Source organism: Sminthopsis crassicaudata, chromosome 4, assembly GCF_048593235.1.
Source record: "Sminthopsis crassicaudata isolate SCR6 chromosome 4, ASM4859323v1, whole genome shotgun sequence".
Taxonomy (NCBI): Eukaryota; Metazoa; Chordata; class Mammalia; order Dasyuromorphia; family Dasyuridae; genus Sminthopsis; species Sminthopsis crassicaudata.
The window spans coordinates 348,404,787-348,425,750 of record NC_133620.1 but is presented as its reverse complement, the minus strand read 5'-3'; the positions used below and the strand labels follow the sequence as shown (position 1 = coordinate 348,425,750).

Genomic DNA, 20,964 nt, shown 5'->3' with positions numbered 1-20,964 from the left:
CAATAGAATTTAAGCCTTTTGAGCCAGTGATCATTTCCATTTTTGTCTCCAGAAATGAGTATACAACATGGCAACTTCTTGTTGATTGGTTGTTTTCATTGTGTCTAACTAACTCTTTATGACTCTATTTGGTGTTTTCTTGGCAGAAATACTGGAAATTCTTGCCATTTCCTTTTCCAGCTCACTTTGCAGATGAAGAAACTGAGGCAAACCAGATCAATTGACTTGCTTCAGGTCACAACTATATAAGTCAGGCCTGCCTTGACACCAAGCTTGGTACTCTATCTACTGTGCCACCTAGCTGCTCACATGGCAAATAATAGACATTTAATAAAATTCAATTCTATTTAATAAAAATTTATATTAATAGATTTGAACTCACTCACACTCCTGGGAACCCTTGAATTCATAAAGATCTATGGTCTCATAACGCTCTCACAAAGAGCCTCTCACATTCAACAGACTGCTGGTGCCCTCGTATACTTTTCTATACTTCTGGGCCCCATGTTCTGCTCACACAGCCCCTTTCACACCCCCACAGCCTCTGACACCCACACAGCTAGATCCTCAGAGTCCCAGCTGTTCTTCACAGATTGTTTCTCTGCCTCCCCTCCCCCCACAAGAGTCCCATCTCACTCCTAGCTCTGGCAGCTGTCAGGAGAAATCATAGTTGGCAGCAGTAAGACTGGTCTCCAGGACTCCAGGACTGGGCTTGAGGTAAGGGTGGGGTGTCTTCTGGGGCTGGGGGCTTGGGAGCAAGGACTAAAGGAGGCAAGGAGGGGGCTGGCTCCAGTGCCCTCTCCTGCTATCCGCAGGTGTAATTAGCCCTGGCAGATGAAAGGGCGTCTTTGAAAGTCGGTGAGATCCTTGTCTGTCAGCAGGTCTCTCTGGGTGGCATCGGAGCTTATCCTGAAACCACACACGGCTTCCAGAGACGGGCTGTCTGGGTGCTGCCCAGGCAGAGGGAGGGGCAGACCCCAGGGGGCATCAGGCCTTAGTGCCCCCCCACCCCCAACCCCAGGCTTCCCATCTCTCTGGGGTACCAGGATCTCCAAGTCAGGGAAAATATTATGATACTGGCACTGCCCACCCTGCCACTGCCAATCCCAGCATGTTGGTGCCTGTCCCCCAGGGGACTAAGGGGACAAGACAACTCCTTCCTCTCCTCCCTCCCCACCTTCACAGGAGGCCAAGGACAATGGCCCTAGGCTGTCCTTTCATCCGGTGATCTCAAAGCTCTATCTAATTTACCCCACCCTGGCCAAGACTTCCTCCAGAGGCCAGTTGAGGGGTGCGGTCTGGGATCCAGGAGTTCCCAGATCCCAGTTTGGATTGTGAGCTACAGGAAGCTAGGACGTCCTCTCCTCTGCCCCCAGCTTTTATGAGAGGATGCCATGAGATTAGAGTTGAAACTGTGGGAAATGGGGAAGAGGGAAAAAGGACTAAACCAGATTAAAAGGGATAATCAATATTTAAACATTTATCAAATATCTGCTATATTTCAGGCATTTTATTGGGCATTAGTATAAATGCCCAATATTCTTTAAATACCTAATATTCTGATCAAAGGAATATTTGTTCTGTGGTGGATGATTCTTCCAGGTTTTCTTGGCAAAGTCATTAGAGTAATTTGTCATTTCTTTCTCCAACTCATTTTGCAGATGAGTAAACTGAGGCAGACAAGGTAAAGTGACTTGCCTAGGGTCATATAAATAGTAAGAGTCTGAGGCTGAATTTGAACTCACAAAGATGAGTCTTCTTATCTCCAGGCCTAACACTTTATCCACTGGATCTCACAGATAGCCCCATTGGAACATAGGACTCTAGAGTTAGATCTGCAAGGTTTCTTTGAGGGGATTTAGCACAACCTCTTCATTTTCCACAGAAGAAAACTGAGGCATGAAGAAGTCAGGTGACTTACCCACACACACAGAGGCTACCCTAAAAGTTTTAGTGCAGTTTTAACCTATTAAAGTTTTAAAATGCATATGCATACCTATATAAACATACATACTATATGTACAGGGTATCCTAGAAGCCTTAGTACAGTTTTAAATTCTTATTAAAATGCATTAAAGTTGGGGCAGCTAGGTGGATAGAGCACCAGCCCTGAAGTCAGGAGGACCTGAGTTCAAATCTGGTCTCAGAAACTTAACATTTCTTAGCTGTGTGACCCTGAGCAAATCACTTAACCCCAATTGCCTCAGCAAAAAAAAAAAAAAAAAAAGCAAAAACAAGCAACAAACAAAAGCAAAATGCATTAAAGTTTTAAAACTATCAAAACATACACATACACTAATATCTTATAAACTTATAAATGTATACACTATATAGTATCTTAAAGTCTTAGAACTTAAAACATACAAATATGTATGTATGGTAGCTTAAATCTGCATTGTGACTTTGGGGACACTTTCTATGTTTAACATGTTTAACAAGGAAGTAATAGATTGACCTATTTGTGTCTCCTTCTGCATTCTTCCCTTCGTGTACTTTTTGATGTGCTTTGTCACTATTCTGTTGCTCAGGTTTATCACAACCTATCAAACTACCTCTCCCTTCTACCACACAAGAGAAAGCTTCCCTTTCACAGGATATGTATAGTCTATCAATCAATATATATTGATTGAACACTTACTATGTGCACACTATGATAAAAGCTGGGGATACAAAAAGAAGCGAGACAATCTCTGCCCTGAAAGAGATTGCAAAACATACAGATTTAGCCACATCTGAGAATGTGTATCTGGCTCTGAAATTTCTAACCATTCTCTGCCAAGTAGTGGAGGCCACATTCCATAATCAACATTTTGAAGTCTTGAGAGTTCTGAGATCTTTCAAAGTTTCTTTCCTAGAACATTATTTTATATGGTCCTCAACTAAATTGTGCTGACCTTCTCACTTCACTAGCAGGTCTTTCTATTTCTCTGAATCTTTCATATTCCTCATTTCTTATGTCTAAATAAAATTCCATTCTATTCTAATATCACAATTTGCTCAGGCAAATTGTTTTGTAATACGAAAAAGTACTGCTATTCTTGTATAGATGGGTCCTTTTCTCTATGTTTGACCTCTTTTGGGGTATATGATGGATGGTATCACTGAGTCAAAGTGTATATACAATTTCGTGACTTTTTAGATCCAGTATTTCCAAATTGTTTTCTAGAGTAGTTGAATCACTGTGCAGCTTCACCAACAGTATGTAAATTTACTTGTTTTCCCATCAACAATCTCTATTTTCCTCTTATCATTTTAGCTAATCTAATGGGATTGAGACAGGACCTCTGAGCTGTTTGTTGATAGTTTGAATTTGTTCATTTGATCATTTAGCTATTAGGGAATATGTTTGGTTCTTATAATCTATAACTTGGCTATCAGACCTTTATCATAGATATTTGTTAGAAAGATTTTTTTTTGAAATTCATTGTTTTGAAACTTTCTCATTCTAACTGCATTTATTTAGTTTCTGTGGAAGCTTTTTGATTTTATGTAATTTGTTTATTTTGTCTTTTATGATCATCTCTATCCTTTGCTTAGGTAAGAATTCTCCCCCTATCTATAGCAGTGAAAGGTATTTCCTTTTTATGTCCTCTAATTTTTTTTTATATGCCTTTTATATTTAGGTCGCATAATCATTTGGAATTTATTGTGGTGTAAGCATGACCCAGTTTTTCTATGGCAGTCTCACTCTTCAGCTGGGCCACCAGAGTATTTAACTTCAGTTTGAGGGCTTAAAGATCCTAGATAAGGTACTTCAAAATCTTTTCTGATAAGTACCTGAATAGATCATGGGATTTAGAACTGGAGGATTCCTTAGAAATCATATAGTCCAACTTCCTCATTTTACAGATGTATACATTCTACAGTGTGTATTGAGAGAGAATGAGGAAAAGGTAGGGGCATATAGTATCAAGACAGAAGCTTCTTCCAGGGATGCTCCAACCTACTTCTCACCCTCTCCTCTCCTCCCTCCCCTCCTCCCCACTCCTCTTCCAGATTTGCCAAGTGGAGTGATTCTCCACTTAGAAGTTTCAAAGCAAACTATAGAGCCAATAAGCCCTTTGATGCCAAATCATCCAATGAGATTGCTAGGAGCCAGTTCTGGCCCTGCCCCGCCCCCACCCCGCCCACCCTATCTGCTAAAGTGATCCTTTCCCCTTCAGGGCTCCCTCCCTCCTCTTTCCCTATGGTCAGCTCTCTTTCATCTCCCTTCTTTTTGCTTTGGGGCTTAAAAGGGGCGGTGTTGATGAAGGTGCAGTCTGACCCCACCCTACCAAATGATACCCCAGTCTTCTCCACCTGTCTACCCTTCTTCCCAAAGATGACTTCCTTTTGATAGAGCTGGGGGGTGGGGGGGGGGGAAGGTTCTTGAATTAAAGGGAAGACATTACATATAGAACTCAAGCGGAACTTCCTGAAAGCCAAGTCACAGGGATCCTTACCAAATTGGGGGTAGGGGTAGTCCTCGAAGGATAACTGAGAAAAAGAGATCTCTGCACATATAGGTGCACATATAGTTATATCTTAAATCACAGATTCTGGGTTGGAAACTTTGTGGGCAATCATGGCCGGAGAGAGGAATAAATGGAATAAGACCAATTCTAATATTCTGAATGGAAAGAAATTCTCACCCACATACCTCTCCAGGGAAAGCAAGAAATATATATGGTAATATGAAATTATTCCTTCATTCATACTGACTGCCTTCCCAGATGGAAAGAGGACTAGGGCTTCGTGGTGACTACTACTACAGAATCTCCACAGAGCTACGAGAAAACATTAATCTTGTGCAATGGTTCTCAGTTTTTAGCCTATTGTTAGAAAACTTCAATTTAGATAAAATGGTGTCAGATTTCTTGTAATAAAATTCTTTGAAGCCATTATTTTCAATGTGTTTTTTAAAACTATAAAATTCATTAAAAAAAAAAAACTAACAAATAACATTGTTGTGGAGTTTCAGGTTTTCTTGAAGACTAGATTGAGAAATATTAATGTAGGGGCAGCTAGGTGGCGCAATGGATAGCACAGCAGTCCTGAAGTTAGGAGGACCTGAGTTCAAAAGTGATTTGAGAGAGAGAGAGAGAGAGAGAGAGAGAGAGAGAGAGAGAGAGAGAGAGAGAGAGAGAGAGAGAGAGAGAGAGAGAGAGAGAGAGGGAGGGAGGGAGGGAGGGAGGGAGGGAGGGAGGGAGGGACTACTTTTTCCCACTTGGAACCTTCTTTCCCTGTACCTGTTTTGGGCTTTAGGATGTTTGGGGCTTAGAAAAGACTTGAGAAGATATATAGTCCAACTCCTTTCATTTTAAGATGAGGGGACTTAAAATCAGAAAAGTTAGTTGATTTGCTCAGAATCATACAGGAAGTAAGTGACAAAAAGTACCAACATCATTAGAAAACAAATATACTTGCTTTTCTGAACCACTCCTTCCCCCAATCAAAGGAAGTCCAAAACTCACACTGAATTCTCATAGATCTTCCTCATAGTTGGCAAGTCCTTCTGGTTAGCTAACCTGAATTGCCCCCCTTTCCTCCCTACTCAATCTCCTTTTGTTCTGGGATCAGAATAGATGGTGAGCTCTTCATTACCAGCACTCACAAATCAATCTATCAATCAGCAACTATTCACTATTCACATTTCTCAAGGATAGGTATTGTTATGTCATCCTTTCAGAGTTTGGAAATTTTCTTTAGTCCCAACCTCCCTCTTAATCCCCCACATTCAGTTTCTTCCCCTCATCTCTCATGTTATTGCTTCAGTTTCTTCCAAAAAATTTGGTCTAAATGCTTTCCTTCTGTAGATTATCTCCAACCTGTCTATTGCTTGTTTATACTTAGTTTTCATATTGTCTCCCCCATTAGACTTCCTTGAGAACAGGTATTGTCTGCCTTTCTTTGTGTGCGCATTAGCTTCTAGCAGACACTTAATATTAAATGCTTTGACTTGACTTTAGCCAAAACCTAACAAGGGATCAATAGTTTTCTGACTTTTATTATTTTGGTCTCTGTCTCAAGCTCTATGACTTAGCTTGCTTCTGTGTGTTTCTCTTTTGGTTTTTATGTGTCCCTTCCACAACTTTCTCTTTGTGGCACAATGAAAAGAATCCTGGAGACAAATGTTTGAACCCAAACTCTGCTGCTTACTAGTTATGTGATCTTGGACAAAACACTTAATTAAGCTGCAGTTTCCCTTCTCCCCCCATCTTTTAGCAGAAATAATATTTTTACTATTCCAGGTTCTAGTGAAGACGGTGCTTTATATGTGTGAACCATTGTTCTTTCTCTTATCTTCTTCATTCTCCTTCTTATCCTCCTTTTTCTCATTCTTTGCCCTCTTTTCGTCTTCTTCTTTTTTTCTATTTTCCCTTATATTATACAAGAGTATGTTTTATACAGTGGGGAGAAGAAAGGAAATATTGAGAAAGAAGAGAAAGAAGGGCTAGAAGCTGAAGGAAATACTCCATTCCCTAACCCCTCCCTTCTTGCCCAGACATCAGAGACACAGATGATTCAATAGCTAAATATGGAATGGAGAGAATGGACAGGTGCATTCAGCTGTTGTCAGTGAACATGCCCAGAGTTAATGTGGGCTAGCCTGGTCCAGATCTAGCCCCTTAACCCAAGAGAGGGATATGTGTGTATGTATGCACCAAATGGAATTCATTTTATCTATTTCCAGGGTTCTTAACCTTTTTGGTGTCATGGTATCTTTGGCAGTCTGATGAAGCCTCTGGATCTCTTCTCATCGTAAAGTTGTTGGGGATTTTTTAAAATTTGCAACTATGAAAATTTGAAACCTATGCTGAATTTCAGTTAACATGAGTGAAAATAAAGATGTAAGAATCTTTAAAGGTTAAGACTCTCTGGTTGAGAGGGAGCCAGAAGTCCGTCCCCACTCCCTCATCCCCACCCTATTCTTGGGGTCTGGGTATGGAATGAGTTTTTGAGGGGGAAGGGCAGTTGGGAGAGCAAGATTGGGGAGTTCCCTGTGTCTGGGGCCACGGGGCAGGGGAGGGGGGGAAGTGTGAGGGGAGAGGTGGGAGCCGCAGCCAGGGGGGTGAGTAAGCGCCTGAGCGGACGCGGGAGGCTCAGCGGCGGCGGCGGAGGAGATGGGGAGGAGGGTAATTACTCAGGGAGGCTCTCGCCACAGCACGTCCCCACAAATGAGAGGCCCCGGGCCCCAGACACCACACAACAAAGGAGTAGGCAATTATTTGGCTCCAGTGGGAGGGGACAGCCCCTCACCAGCCCACTGCAGCTGAACACTGTGGGCTCCTTGGAGGATGGGATGGTGGTGGCTGGGGACCACTCTCCCCACCCACCCGGGCAGCCTCGGGGTTCTGCGCCCACTCAGCCTCGGGCATACCCTCTGGCTTTCCTTCTTAGACAGCTGAGGGGAGGGGCAGAGTACTCATCATGCTGCAGACTTTAGAGGCGGTGGGGAGGTTCCCTAGGAAAATGGCGGGAGACAGTTTGGGGACTGAAGTGATCTTTCTGATCATTTTCTCTCCACTGACCATTGACTACCAACGACTATCTGAGGATTGGTATATGATGCCCCCACTCAGTGAAGATAAGGTTGCTTTGTTAGCCTTAGGAACCAGTGACCATCATCTGAGTTGCTTCTCTCCAGCTGTGGCCACACAGCTGGCAACTAGGCTACTCTCAGTCAGGTGGTGAAACCGCACAAGAAGGGGCCGGGGAGATTCCAGGGCATTTGGCCATGCCATGGAATTCATGCAAGTGATATGCAAATGATTTGCAAATATGTGTCTTTTTTTTTCCTCCTTTTTTTTTTTTTTTTTTTTTTTGAGTCAACAACTCAGATTCTTTTAGGGAAAACTGTGGCTCTTCTAGCTGGTTCTGACATGGATACTTTCTGGACCCCCTTCGCCAAGCATCAAAGAACTTGATCCAAAACCTGCTTCTGATGCTAGCAGGATGATCATGTGCACTAACAACCCTGAGACTCAGTTTTCTTATCTGTAAATTTATATTAATAATTCTTATATTATTATATTGGATTACTTCCTGTCTAGGAGAGGGGAGAGGGAAGAGAGAGGAAGAAAAATATAGAACACAAGGCTTTTTGAGAGTAAATGTTAAAAACTAGTTTCACATGTATTTTGAAAAATAAAAAGCTATTATAAAAAATAATTCTTATATTAACTCATACAGTCCTTGAGAGACTCCAATGATATAATGTACCCAAAGCAATTGTCAAATCTTAAATCAAAGTGTAATTATTAACTATAACTACTACTATTATCCTGTCCTTTTATACTTATACCTCCATCTCAGAGGGAAAGGGAGCCCACTTCAACTAAGTCATTATTGATCTACTAATCTTCTGAAGGCACTTAATTAATTAGCAAAACTCTTTTTCCCTTTCACATTAGTTATATCTTTCTCTGCTTCTGTGTCTGTCTATATGTCTACCTGTCTGTCTTTCTCTCCTCTCCTCACTTCTCTCCTTAAAGTCAGAAAGACCTGGGTTCAAATCCTACCTTTATAAGCCTTAGCTACTTTTTTGACCTTGAACAAATCATTTAATTTCTCAGAACTTTGAGCAGTTCTCCAAGGCTGCAATCTGTCTGTCTCAGTAGAAGGAGCTTCCACACAGAGGACTTATTGATAACTCCCTCAGAACTTTCTACTGAAGTGTGGTTAACCAGTGTCCACCAAGTTGGTCATTCGTTTAAAGTAAAACTTATTAAGTCCATATTTTGTGCTTACAGTAAAAATCTTTTTTGGATGTCTCATCATGGCTCGAAGGAGGAGCAACTTTGAGTTCTCGAAGATTATTTCAGCAGAAAACAACCTCTGGCAGTGTCTACAAAGTTTGAAGGGCTTGACAAGGAACTCTTTCTACTGTTATGAACCAGTGACACTTCACCAGAAGGTTGTCCAGCTGATGAAGAATTTTGACCATAGTAGCTCATGGAGTTTGGCCACTGAGGCACAGAGGGCTGCAATCTTCACTAATGGATGGAATGCCCACTCTAATGAAATCTATGTTGCTGTCAAAAGTATTGAAACTTCCTAGAAGTAAGATCTTGGTCTGGACTGATACTCTTAAGCATTTCTTTTCTCCCCTTCCTTCAATCCATTTCATACAATCACAATGTTTAATCCCAACACCCACATTTTAAATTTTATAGAGGAAGAAATTTGCATTCCAATAGAATACATACATGCATAACACTTTCAAAACTACAGAATATACTCTATACCTTAATTCTTCAGAAATTATTCTCACTTTTTATAGATTGGGAAACTAAGGCTCAGAAAAATTAAGTAAGTGCCTGTGGTCACGTAAGTGTTTGATCCAGTTGTGACTGACAAAAAAGTCCAGTATTTATCATCTATTGCCCCATGCTGCCTCTCAGCTGCATATGTTTGCCTTTGATCACTTATTCATTTTGTCTTTATTTTAAATAGTATTTTATTTTTCCAAATACATTCGATTTTCAACATTCATCTTTGCAAAATCTTGTGCTCCAAATTTCTCTACCTCTCTTCCTCCCCCTTTCCCAAGATAGCAAGCAATCCAATATAGGTTAAACATATGCAATTCTTCTAAATATATTTCCATATTCATTATGTTACACAAGAAATATGAGAAAGAAAAAAAAAGCAAACAAACAACAACCACAAAAATCAGCTATTCGTTTTGATTGTCTGTAATCCACATTCTCCCATCTTTCTTTTCCCAACCATCATCCAGCACTTAGAGTGGTGCCTGGTACACAATTGGTGCTTACTAAATGTTTATCAAAGGATCAATTAGAGAGCCTCAAAATGTCAGAAATGAGAGATACCCTTATAAATCATTAAACACAAACTGCCCATTTTGCAGATTGGAGAAAACTGAAGCCCAGAGACTAACTGCCAAAACATATAATAATTTGGCAGCCGGGGACAGGATTAGAATCCTCATCTTCTAGCTCTAGATCAGTGTTTTTTCTTTCCACTCTACAACCTGCTTTTTCTGACACTAAACTTTCCAGGATAAGGAATGTCTCATTTTTCTCTTTTAAATTTAGAATTTTATTCTAACATGGATATTTCAATACACAAAGAATAGGGGTAAAAAGAATTCGATATGAAATTGTGAATCTCAGTTGCCATTTTTAAAATGGTAATTAGCAAAACTTTACTTATCTATGTCAGCTGAATGGCTTGTTTTTCTTTGCCTCTCCTTTTTTTCCATTCATTACTATCCTACTCTCCTAGTCTATATTTGCTTCCCAGCATCTCACCTAGACTTAGCATTGTGTCCATATTCAGTATCCAGGAGCCTAAAGATCCTTCTTTCCCTATCCTCACTTAACCCTCCCTCTTTCCCCCCCACCCCAGCTGCCTTGGTCCCCTGCTGGGCCCCAGCCCAAACCTGGGTGGCAGGCTTTGCCATCTATCTCGTGCTTAGACATGATTTCTCTTCTTCCTTCCTCAGGAAATGTTGGCCTGGCACCTGCTTCCTTCTCCTCCTCTTTCTTCCCCTCCCCCAAGTCTCCTTCCTCACTGATCCCTCCCCACAGGGCCCCAGGACAAGTATTTGCCATCTGCCTAGTCAGTGCATTCCCTCTGCCCAGCTCTCAGGCTCCCCATGCTGCCCCAGGGGGCCTGGGAACCTAGTGTCTCTGCCTTACCACATCTCCATCACTCTCTGCCCCACCCCTAGGTGCCTGGGTCCCCTGATTCTTCTCTCAGCCCCAGGGGCTGGAGGACCTGCCTAATCTTAAAGTCCTTGTTTGGGTGGAGCCCTAATTCTGACAACTCCTCATACCATCCCACCTTCATATCTTCCCCCTCTTCTTGAACTGCACTCTCTCTTCATTCTCTGCTCCTTTCTCTTCCTTTGCATCTATAATTTGCATGGCCAACCCAAGCAAATTAATGTAAATTACATGCAAATCATAAGTGAATTCCAACCCTGGGAGGTGGCCCTTGGGAAAATCCCAGGGGACTCCGGACTAAGTTGTATCACACTGTATTTTTTTGCTTGCACTTAAGATTTACCTGAATTTGGAACTCTAAACTAATGTGAGGATATCTCATTCTATCTAGTGGCATAGTGAACTTACAATCAGGAAAGTTCTGGGTTTGAATCTCATCCTCAACTGTTAATACCTCTGTGGTTAGGGACAAGTCACTTCTCTCCAAACCTCAGTTTTCCCATCCATAATATGAGAATCACAATACTTGCCCTACCCACCTCCCATGCCATGAAGACAATACATTGTAAAGCATTATATAAATGAAAGCTATTATTTTTCCCTTTTCAAAAACAACACAAACTGGGATATTTCTCTTTCAGCCTTTGTCCTTCAAGAATTAAGGACAATGGAGAGGACAATTCCACTCCAGTCAGTGAATGACCCTCCTTAAGGTAAGATTTAAGGGATACTTTGTCAGGGGTTCTTATCTTTCTATATATCATGGACCCTTTCAACTGGCTGATAAAACCTGTGAACCATTTATCTTAGTTTTCAATTGTATTAAAAATATATAGGATTGCAAAAAAAAAAAATCATCTAAAGGTCAGTGAAAATTAAAGATGTATTTTGGGATCCTAGACAAGCTCACAAATTCCCTGAAATTTATCCACAGCTTCAGATGAAGAACTCCTCCTCTAAGACTTCACCCATCTCCAAAAAAACCCTTTCCTACCATCTTTCCAAAATGTCATCCACCATTTCCACCATCAGAATCATTCTTTTGGGTAAGGGCATTTTTAGAAGGCATGTTTATCTAAATGCACTTGTTACTTGGGATTGGCATTGCCCTATTAGTTCATTTGCATTTTAAGAATGGAGACCTGAAGAAATGCAACAGAATATCAACTTATTTTTTTGGAGGGCAGCTGGTAGGGATTATGGAGAGAATATCAAGATCAAGGGGCACATGTACCCTTGGGATGGTCCTGGTTAGACTATGGGAAAATATCAATCTTAGGGAAGGAAGAAAGAAACTTGTCCATAAGACTGTCAAAGACTTCACCAGCTTTCCAGTTTGGGAACCAGCATTTTGTGTCTCCTCAGGGGGTGATCTCCTTCCTCCCCACAAACTGAACATACAACCACCTGCATTTCACTACTCCCCAATTTTAGCCACCCTCTGGTATCTGGGGCACCTTTTTCTGTCACCTTAGTTGGGCATCCAGGTAGGCAGAGCTGTTTAGAAGAGGTCCCAAACCACCGCCTCTGCACCTAACTTTGGGAGAGTTTCACAGAAGCAGGTTCTAGATAGAACTAAGGTGGATATTGAATAAGCCTGGGAAGGAAGGACATTGTAGTGGAGAGACAAGGTGGGCTCCTTTCCTAACTCCCCTGTTTCTCCTTCCTCCCTTTCTTCTCCTACACTCCCCTCCTCCCTCCCTTGCTTCAGCGTTTGATGCTGGGGGTGGGAGAGACAGGCTCCACTCCCGGAAGCTCCAGACCAGACAGATAAACACAGATGGAAGGAGGTAGTCAGCTGCTTTATTTATGGTCCCAGCGACAGGCCCTCTCCTGTCCTACAGTCACTAATCTATTCAGACAGAAGAGGCAGCCCGGTTTCTTTCCACCTTTCCCCCCCCCCTCAACCTTAGCTGCCTCAGGGGCCATAGTCTGAATACAGATTAGATGCACTTTCACCCCCACCACATTGGTCAGGTATATGTCCATGATTCCAGAGTACCCAGGGACACAGGCCACTGCTGCTTCCTTCTCCACCTGGGAAAAAAAGGGATGTAATAGTAATTGTCCTATTCACTCCATTGGGGAAGAAGAGAGATTATTGCTTCTGTTTCCACTTGATCAATCTAAGGCTTGGGTCTGCAAAGAGTTATCATCCTTATCCCTATCTCTTAGCCTAATGATTTGGACCCGAGGAAGGAATATTCTGTCCAGAGCCAAGAGAATGGTTGGGAAAGTTCCTTTCAAGCTCAAGAAGTTGGACCATCATTTGGTAGCTTCAGGAGGTCATCTAGGTCAATCCTCTGCCTCTGGGCTGACCCACATCAGCAGTTGAAGGAGACTCCATCATAACCCTGGACTTGAATCATCCTGAATGCCCTGAAGTTCTTCCTAACATCTAATGAAACTCTCCCTTGTTGTAATTAGTGTTCCTAATAAAGAGGGACCAGACAGCCTAGACCCATTCCTCCTCCTCATTCTACCCCCCCAAATCTTTCCCACTCTACCCTCCGGGGTACACACTCCACATGCATTCCCTTCCATGAACTCAGTTTAAGCACCCAGCTTTAAAGGGTTAATTTTCCCATCCCTTCTGTTGATAGATGTCCTCAGCAATGACTAGGTGAGGAAGGGATAGCTTCCTCTTCCTAGCCTCCTCCTCACTGCCCTTTCCTGATTCCTCTTGCTCAGCCTGGTCTTACCACAATTTTGGGGAAATCTCTTAAGTATCCTGAAAGAGCTGGAGCTAGGGGTTGGGAGGTTGCCTAATGAGAGGGGCTCCCGTAGGCCATGGGGTCAGAGGTCAGAAGGCATCAGTAGGGCAGGGTAGGGCAAGAAGTCCAGAAAGGAGGAGGCAGATCCATACTTGTCAGTGGCTTTGAGGCTGGACAATTCAAGCCTTTAAAGCCTTAAAGATTCTGGGATTTGGCTGCTCGGATCAGACAGCTCTGGCTCCCTGACTCATAGCCAGCCAGACATGGACCTGCTCAACTTGCCTTTTTTTTTTTTTTTTTTTTTTTTTTTTTTTTTTTTTTTTCTTAATCTAAGTGACTCTGGGTCAGCAAAGGGCCATGGAGGAGCCATTCCTTGCACAGACCTCTTATGTGTAGGGTCCAAGAGTTGGGGATGCAAAGAACAATATGACATACTTTCTCTCCATGAAGGGCTATGCAGGGGGCTACCAGAGGAAGGGGAGCATGTTTTCCCCTTCAGAGGGAAGAGTTCTATGAACTGGAACAATCTGAGAGAACATCTATAACAATTGGAACTATACCTTTTCCCCTGACCTATGCCCAAAAGACTGTATCTTATTAAAGACAGAACTGAGTGTCTCTCCCCAATTCTATTAGACAAGAACTCCCAGAGGACAGGGATAATCTCCCCATCAAGCTGAGTGCTCCCCAAAAGCAGTAACCCTGAATCTTCTCCTTCCACCTTCTCCCCATCATACTTTTAAGTAAAATTTTTGCCCCACCTGCCTTTTCTAGGTTCCCCAAATCCAATCTGAAAATAAGGGCTGTTTTGTACTCGTGCTTTGAGCAATACTCTGGTCACTGGATGCCTATGGTTACAGAGATACCATATCCATGTTCTGTCTTCACCTGTATCCATCAGACTGGGATCTTCCTCTGCTTAAGGTGTTCAAAAAATTCAGGGATGAGAAAGGAAAGGGATCAAGGGAGGTAATTTTCAAATTTGACTTCAGAAACTTACAAGCTCTGGGACCCTGGGCTAATCATTTAATCCTGAGAGAGAAAGGAGGAAGGAAAAGGGAGGTAGGGAGGTAAGAAGAGATGGAGAGAGGAAGGAAGGAAAGAGAGGTATTGAAAGAAGAAGAGAGAGAGACAGAAACAGAAACAGGGAGAGACAGAGAGACAGAGAAAATCCTAGAAAAAGAGAAGCCACATTTTTACTGTTTTTTTCTTTTCTCTTCTTTCTCTCTCTTTTTTAATTTGGATCTTGTTTTCCTCAGGATAGGGAATTCTCATTAAGAAAATCTCCTAAAGATCATTGTGAATGGCAACAACAATATTATATGATTATCAATTCTGATGGGAGTGGCTCTTTCCAACAATGAGATGATTGAGACCAGATCCAATGATCTTGTGATGAAGAGAGCCATCTGTACCTAGAGAGAGGACTGTGGGAACTGAGTGTGGATCACAACATAGTATTTTCATTATTTTTGTTGTTGTTTGTTTGCATTTTGTTTTTTGTTCTTTTCATTTTTTCTTTTTTGATTTGATTTTTCTTGTGCATCAAGATAATTATATAAATATGTATGCATATGTTGGATTTAATATATACTTTTACCATGTTTAACATATATCGGATTACTTGCCATCTAGGGGAAGGAATGGGGGGAAAAGGGGGGAAAATTGGAACACAGAGTTTTGCAAGACTTAATGTTGAAAAATAATCTATGCATAATTTTGAAAATTAAAAAGCTTTAATAATAATAAGAAAATCTCCTATATCCCTTCAAGTCATTACTTGGTCTTCAATTTAATCTTAGAGAGTAGTCTGGGACCATGAGTGACTTGTTCAGAATCATAGTCAGTTGGTGTAAGTGGAGGACTTGAACCCAGGTTTTTCTGGTGTCATAGTCAGCTACTCCATATTATCACTGTCACCTAAGTCACCCATCCCAGTCCTTTTAAGCATTTAACATTCCTCTCTGAACATGAGGGTTCTGCTTTAAGGAAGATTCCCTTAGTCTGCCATGAGAGCCTCTCTTTTTAATACAGCACACCTCAAGTCCCCATCCTCTTTCTCAAGCACCTTGGTTGTCATGCCTGGTGGCAGTTCTACTTGCCACCCACTTGCAAGAACAGTCCAGTGCTTTATCCAGGACTCCACCCTAAGGAGGGAAGCTGGTTGCTTTCTCTCTTTGCCATTTTGAAAGACATTGGGTGCTGATACTTGGGACATTCTCCCACCCCCTCTTTTGGTTGCTGGCTGCCTCAAGCTGATTACTGTGTCTGTATTTCTCTTCCCCACCCAGAATGTAGCCATTTCTGGGCTGGGACTTCTGTCATCATTCAGTAAACAACAATGGCTGAGTCCTTACGATGACCTAAGTAAGCTCTGATCATAGATTTAGAATGGCTGGAGTCAGTTGATACTGGCAAGGTGAGAGCTGATTGTAAAATGTTCAGGGTGAGCAATTTACTCCCCAGAAATCTATAAAAAGGACCAATCAGGATTTGATTTATTGTTTGTTGATTGTCTAAACTTAAAAAAATTAGAGAGAAAATATTGATAATGCAGAATAAATAGTTTGTAGTGTTTATTTATTTTTTCCCATAGAACCCATGTTCTAACCAGCACACATTTGGCTGGTAGGGACCATCAACTTTCACAATTTTAGGTAAGGAAATGGAAATTACGTGACTTTTCCAGGAGCACATAGTCTATGAGAGAATTGCAACCCAGGATTTCCTGGTCCTGAGCTCTATGCTATGCTACTAACTATCTCTAAGGGAAATGTGAGGACCAAGGACACTCTAGAAATCCCAGTTCCCACCCGCGGAGACCTCTTATTTCAAATCAAATCAACAAAAGCATTTATTAAGCACTTCCTATGTGCAAAGCATTCTGCCAAGAGCTAGAAATACAAATACAATCAGAAAGAAAGACATCACCTGACTGCAAGGATCTTACATTCTAAGGGGAAAATACAACATAAAATCTAGATAGAAAGAGGGAGAAGGAAGAAATGAGAGAGAAAATCCATAGTCAGAAAAGCAGTCTAGGGAAGAGTGAAGACTTGCTGGCCTTAAAATAAAAGTCTTGAGAGGAACTACTCAGTCTGAGGGAGAGGCAGCAAGGTGGAGTTTTAAGAAATCCACAAGTTGAATGTATTTCCAGGATGAAGAGATTTCTATGGTATAGTGGAGCTAGTTTAGAGAGTAAAAGAGAGCAGCTTGTAGAGGAATGTGAAATATGATGGGAGAGACAGGGATTCAATATGGAAAAAGTTTCAATTATCTACTGACCTACTAATATTAGTGTTTATTGTTCCAGGAAGGAAAAATATTTTCTATCCAACAACAAAAAAAAACAACTTGTCCCCACTTTTGTGTCTGTCACTATGTGGACTGTGCATATATATCTGTGAGGAATTGTGCCTGTTGATCTTAATATCACATGATATGTTAGGCCTCTCCTTTCAAAATGTCTAGAATGTCATTTCTCTTCATCTCTGCCTTTCAGAATCCTGATCAGCATATAGATTATAAAACTTGGAGTGAAGATGCCATGGGTTCAAATCTACTCTCTGATACTTACTAATAGAGTGACCATGGACAAATAATAGCCTCTATGAACCTCGGTTTATAGATATACAAGGACCTTTACAGATTGTTCTCCCTCAACTCACAGTTTTCTCCTTAAATTTCTAACATTCTATGTCTTGTATCTATATATTTATCTATACATAAGTAATGTAGCAAAATGTGAGTTTTTGAAGACAAGACATTTTTTGATCTGTGTATTCCCAAGTGTAACTCAGTGTCTTGCAAAGAGCAGGTACATAATAAATGTTTGTTGAAATTAAAAATGGAATAACCTAAGTGAAAGTCAGTGATCTTATATCACTGGTCCAAACATGAAGGAGTAGTAGTCATTCTCAATTGACTAAGAATGAGGGGTGTGGCTTTTTAAATAGATTTGTTGTTGTTCATTCATGTCAACTTTTCTTGATCCCATTTGGAGTTTTCTTAACAAAGATACTGAAGTGATTTACCATTTCCTTCTCCAGCTCTTGGTAAAGATGAGGAAACTGAGGCAAATAGGGTCAAGTAACTTGTCCAATCAAGTAAGGATCTGAAATCTGAACTCAGGTCTTCTTGGTTACAGCCCCAGCATTTTACCCCTAATGCTCTAATTTTTTTTTTTTTTTTTTTTTTTTTTTAAACAGACCATTAGGCTAAAGCTTAAATTATCAGAAGCTAGAGAGAACCAAACCACTTGAAGGGTGTTAGAAGTGAAGTGATTGTGGGTGGGAGATGAGACCAAGCCAAAGAAATGTTGGTTTGTGGTTCTAATTAGAAGATGGTGGCTATATTGGAAAGGGGTTTGACCTGGATCTATTCAGGCTTCTGGAAGCTGGATAATTTAGAATGAGATACTTTTTATTTTAAAAAATAGCTTCAAAGTATATGAAAAGATAATTTCAGCATTCACCCTTGCAAAACCTTGTGTTCCAAATTTTTCTTCCTCCCTTTCCGTCTCTTCCCAGGTGGTAAGTAATTCAATATATGTTAAACATGTACAATTCTTCTGTACATATTTCCATATTTATCATGCTGCACAAGAAAAATCAGATCAAAAAGGGGAAAAATGAGAATGAAAACAAAAATAAGAAAAGAACATCCAAAAGGTGAAATTATTATGTTTTGATCCATATTCAGTTGCAACATTTTGGATGAATATGTCTCTCTTTATGACAAATATATTGAAATTGGCCTGAAATACTGCATTGTTGAAAAGAACCACATCCATCAAAGTTGATCTTCACATATTCTTGTTGTTGCTATGTACAATGTTTGAATGAGACACTTTTAGCAAGCTGTTGAGCCTCTCAGATATTGCACAAGGCCTCAATTGTTTTCATTAGTATTCCAAATATGCTTGTTCCCTGTCACTTTGCCAGTAAATTTAAATCTCTTCCATGTGGGTGTTTCTTCCCATGATAGATGTCACAAGTCACCTAAGTCTACCCATCCTATATGTAAGTGACCTGTAAATCTCATATAGGGAGCTTATACAGAGTATTGAGGGCCTTCCTCTTGACCTCCTGACCATGCATGAGCTCTCAGTACAAAAATAAATTGTATTCTTCCCTTATGAATAAATACTAGTATATCCCACCTGAGGTAAAGCATATATGGAAGAGAGAAAGGGAAGAAGAGATATGCTAGATGAGAATGCTAGATGAGAAGTTGTTTGGTGGTACAGAGTAGAATATGATAGAACATTTTTCAAGTGATTATGATTTTCAGATTAGCAAAGACATTAATCCACATAGTTTCATGCTTCATGCCAGTCTTCCCTTACTAGGCTAAGATAAGGAATATAGTTATGTATTGTCTTCCTCCCTTCTATCCTCTGTTTTCACTACCCCCAACCATTTTTAAATTATAAGCTCCTTATTTCTTTTTTGCTTTTATATTCCTATCTCCTAGCTCTGTGCATAACACATGTTAGTATCTTGATAAAAACTAAAATGCTTGCTTGCTTGATGCTATCTGAGCTGAATTTTTAAGGAAAGGAGGCATCCAAAGAGACAAAGGGGAGGAAGAAGTTCATTGGAGACAAAGGCAGAGTTGGGACACTGAATGCCTTATAGGAGGAACAGCAAGGCCATTATCATTTACAATTTACAGGTGTGGAAACTGAGGCTCAGACAGGTGAAAGGCTTGCCCAAACTAGATCTGGCCTGGATAAGAGAGTGTATGAGGAGAAGTAATTATGATAAGATTGGCAACAAAGATTGGAGCCAGACTGAGAGGTTTTTAAATTTCTAAAATAGGAGTCTATATTTGATCCTAGAGGTAATAGGATGCCACTGGCTAGGAAGCTAGAGGTAATGAGGAGCCATTCTGGGTGTGTCTACCTATTTTCTAAATATATGTCCCACTTCTCACTCCCTACTCTCTCACATGCCAACATTGACCGTAATAATAATAATTGGCATAGAGTACTTTAAAGACTTTAAAGAAAGTACTTTACAGACACTATCTTATTAGAGTTTCATAACAGCCCTCTTTCTGAGAGCTTCACTTGTATGCCGTTGATGTCAAGGGAACTTTGGGAAGATGCCCAGAATATTGGGGACCTCCAATCATTCCTACAATTCCATATAATAAACTTTGGAGAGGGCATGGGCAAGAATCTCATAGGATGGGCAGGACAGATGAATTACTATCTATATCACTGATGGAATACCTACATTGATGAGGTCACAGTTTGAGTGGGGTATGGGACTTTGAGAGGGAGGACTTACAGAAATTATACTCACTTATAGAAGGAATCAATGTTAAGATTTTCCCAACTTTGACCCAATATGCTTTTTAGTACACCACACTGCCTCCATACCTATTTACTATGACCCTGGAGAAATGGGCAAGATTCCAGGGAGAATGATTTAGGTTAGAAGAGCCATGTAATATAATGGAAAGAACACTGGCTTTGGAATTAAGATCTTAATTCTCTTGTTTGTAACCTGTGTAATACAGAGTAAGTTTTTCTCCTTGCTAGACTCCTCTGTAAAATCAGGAAAGCTAAATTTGGACATGAACTTGGTAGGGCCAATGTTCTTCAGAAATTGTGTTGTCTCTCCCAAAAGACTGAAACAGTATAAAGGAAAGTGAGCTTTCCAGGATGAGGGAAGGTGATGCTTGGACTTCTTGTTCTTGCTCCATCTTTGAAGTAAATCTCCACTTGTAACTGTTAAAAAATAAAATAGCATAGAGAAAACCTAATAAGTTGGACTAAATCATTTCTGAACTTTCCAATTCCTTCATATTGAAGAAGTGCTCAAGCAAGATAGGTTCATTCCTTCACTTCTCCTGACTGGCTTTCTATCTATACTCAGACATCTTTTACTCTCCTCTCTTTTCAATTCCCTTTTATGTAGTATTTTTTAAAATTAGAATGTAAGCTCCTCAAGGGTAGGGACTGTCTTTTTGTTTGCACTTCTATTTCCAGCACTCAGCACAGGACTTGGCACATAGGTACCTTAATAAAAATGTCAATTCAATGGATGTGGCTCTCTTCAACAATGAGATGATTCAAACCAGTTCCAATTGTTCAGTGTTGAAGAGAGAGGGAACTATGGGAAATGAGTACAGACAACAACACAGCATTTTTATGCTTTCTGTTGATGTTTGCTTTGTTTGCTTGCATTTGTTTTCCTTCTCAGGTTTTTTTTTTCTGTCTAGATCTGATTTTTCTTTTGCAGCAAGATAACTGTATAAATATATATATATATGTATGTATATATATATATAATTTCACATATATTTTAACATATTTAACATGTATTGGTCTACCTGCCATCTAGGGGAGGGGATGGAGGGAAGGAGGGATAATTTGGAACAGAAGGTTTTGCAGGAGTCTGTGTTGAAAAATTACCTGTGCAATATTATTGTTCTGTAAGAAATGACCAGCAGGATGATTTCAGAAAGGTCTGGAGAGACTTACATGAACTGATGTTGAGTGAAAAGAGCAGGACCAGGAGATCATTATATTCTTCAACAACAAGAGTATATGACAATCAAATCTG

At 40.6% G+C, this 20,964-nt stretch overlaps 1 protein-coding gene and 1 long non-coding RNA gene across 4 annotated transcripts in view; one reads left to right on the top strand and one right to left on the bottom strand.

The window, feature by feature from the left end:
- Window positions 1-20,964, bottom strand: part of SP6 (Sp6 transcription factor) — a 79,245-nt gene that overhangs the window by 37,292 nt on the left and 20,989 nt on the right. The window lies entirely within an intron of this gene.
- Window positions 659-9,046, top strand: LOC141541335 (uncharacterized). Its single transcript, XR_012481756.1, has 2 exons — window positions 659-717; window positions 8,733-9,046. It is a non-coding gene; the product is annotated as an uncharacterized LOC141541335 (long non-coding RNA).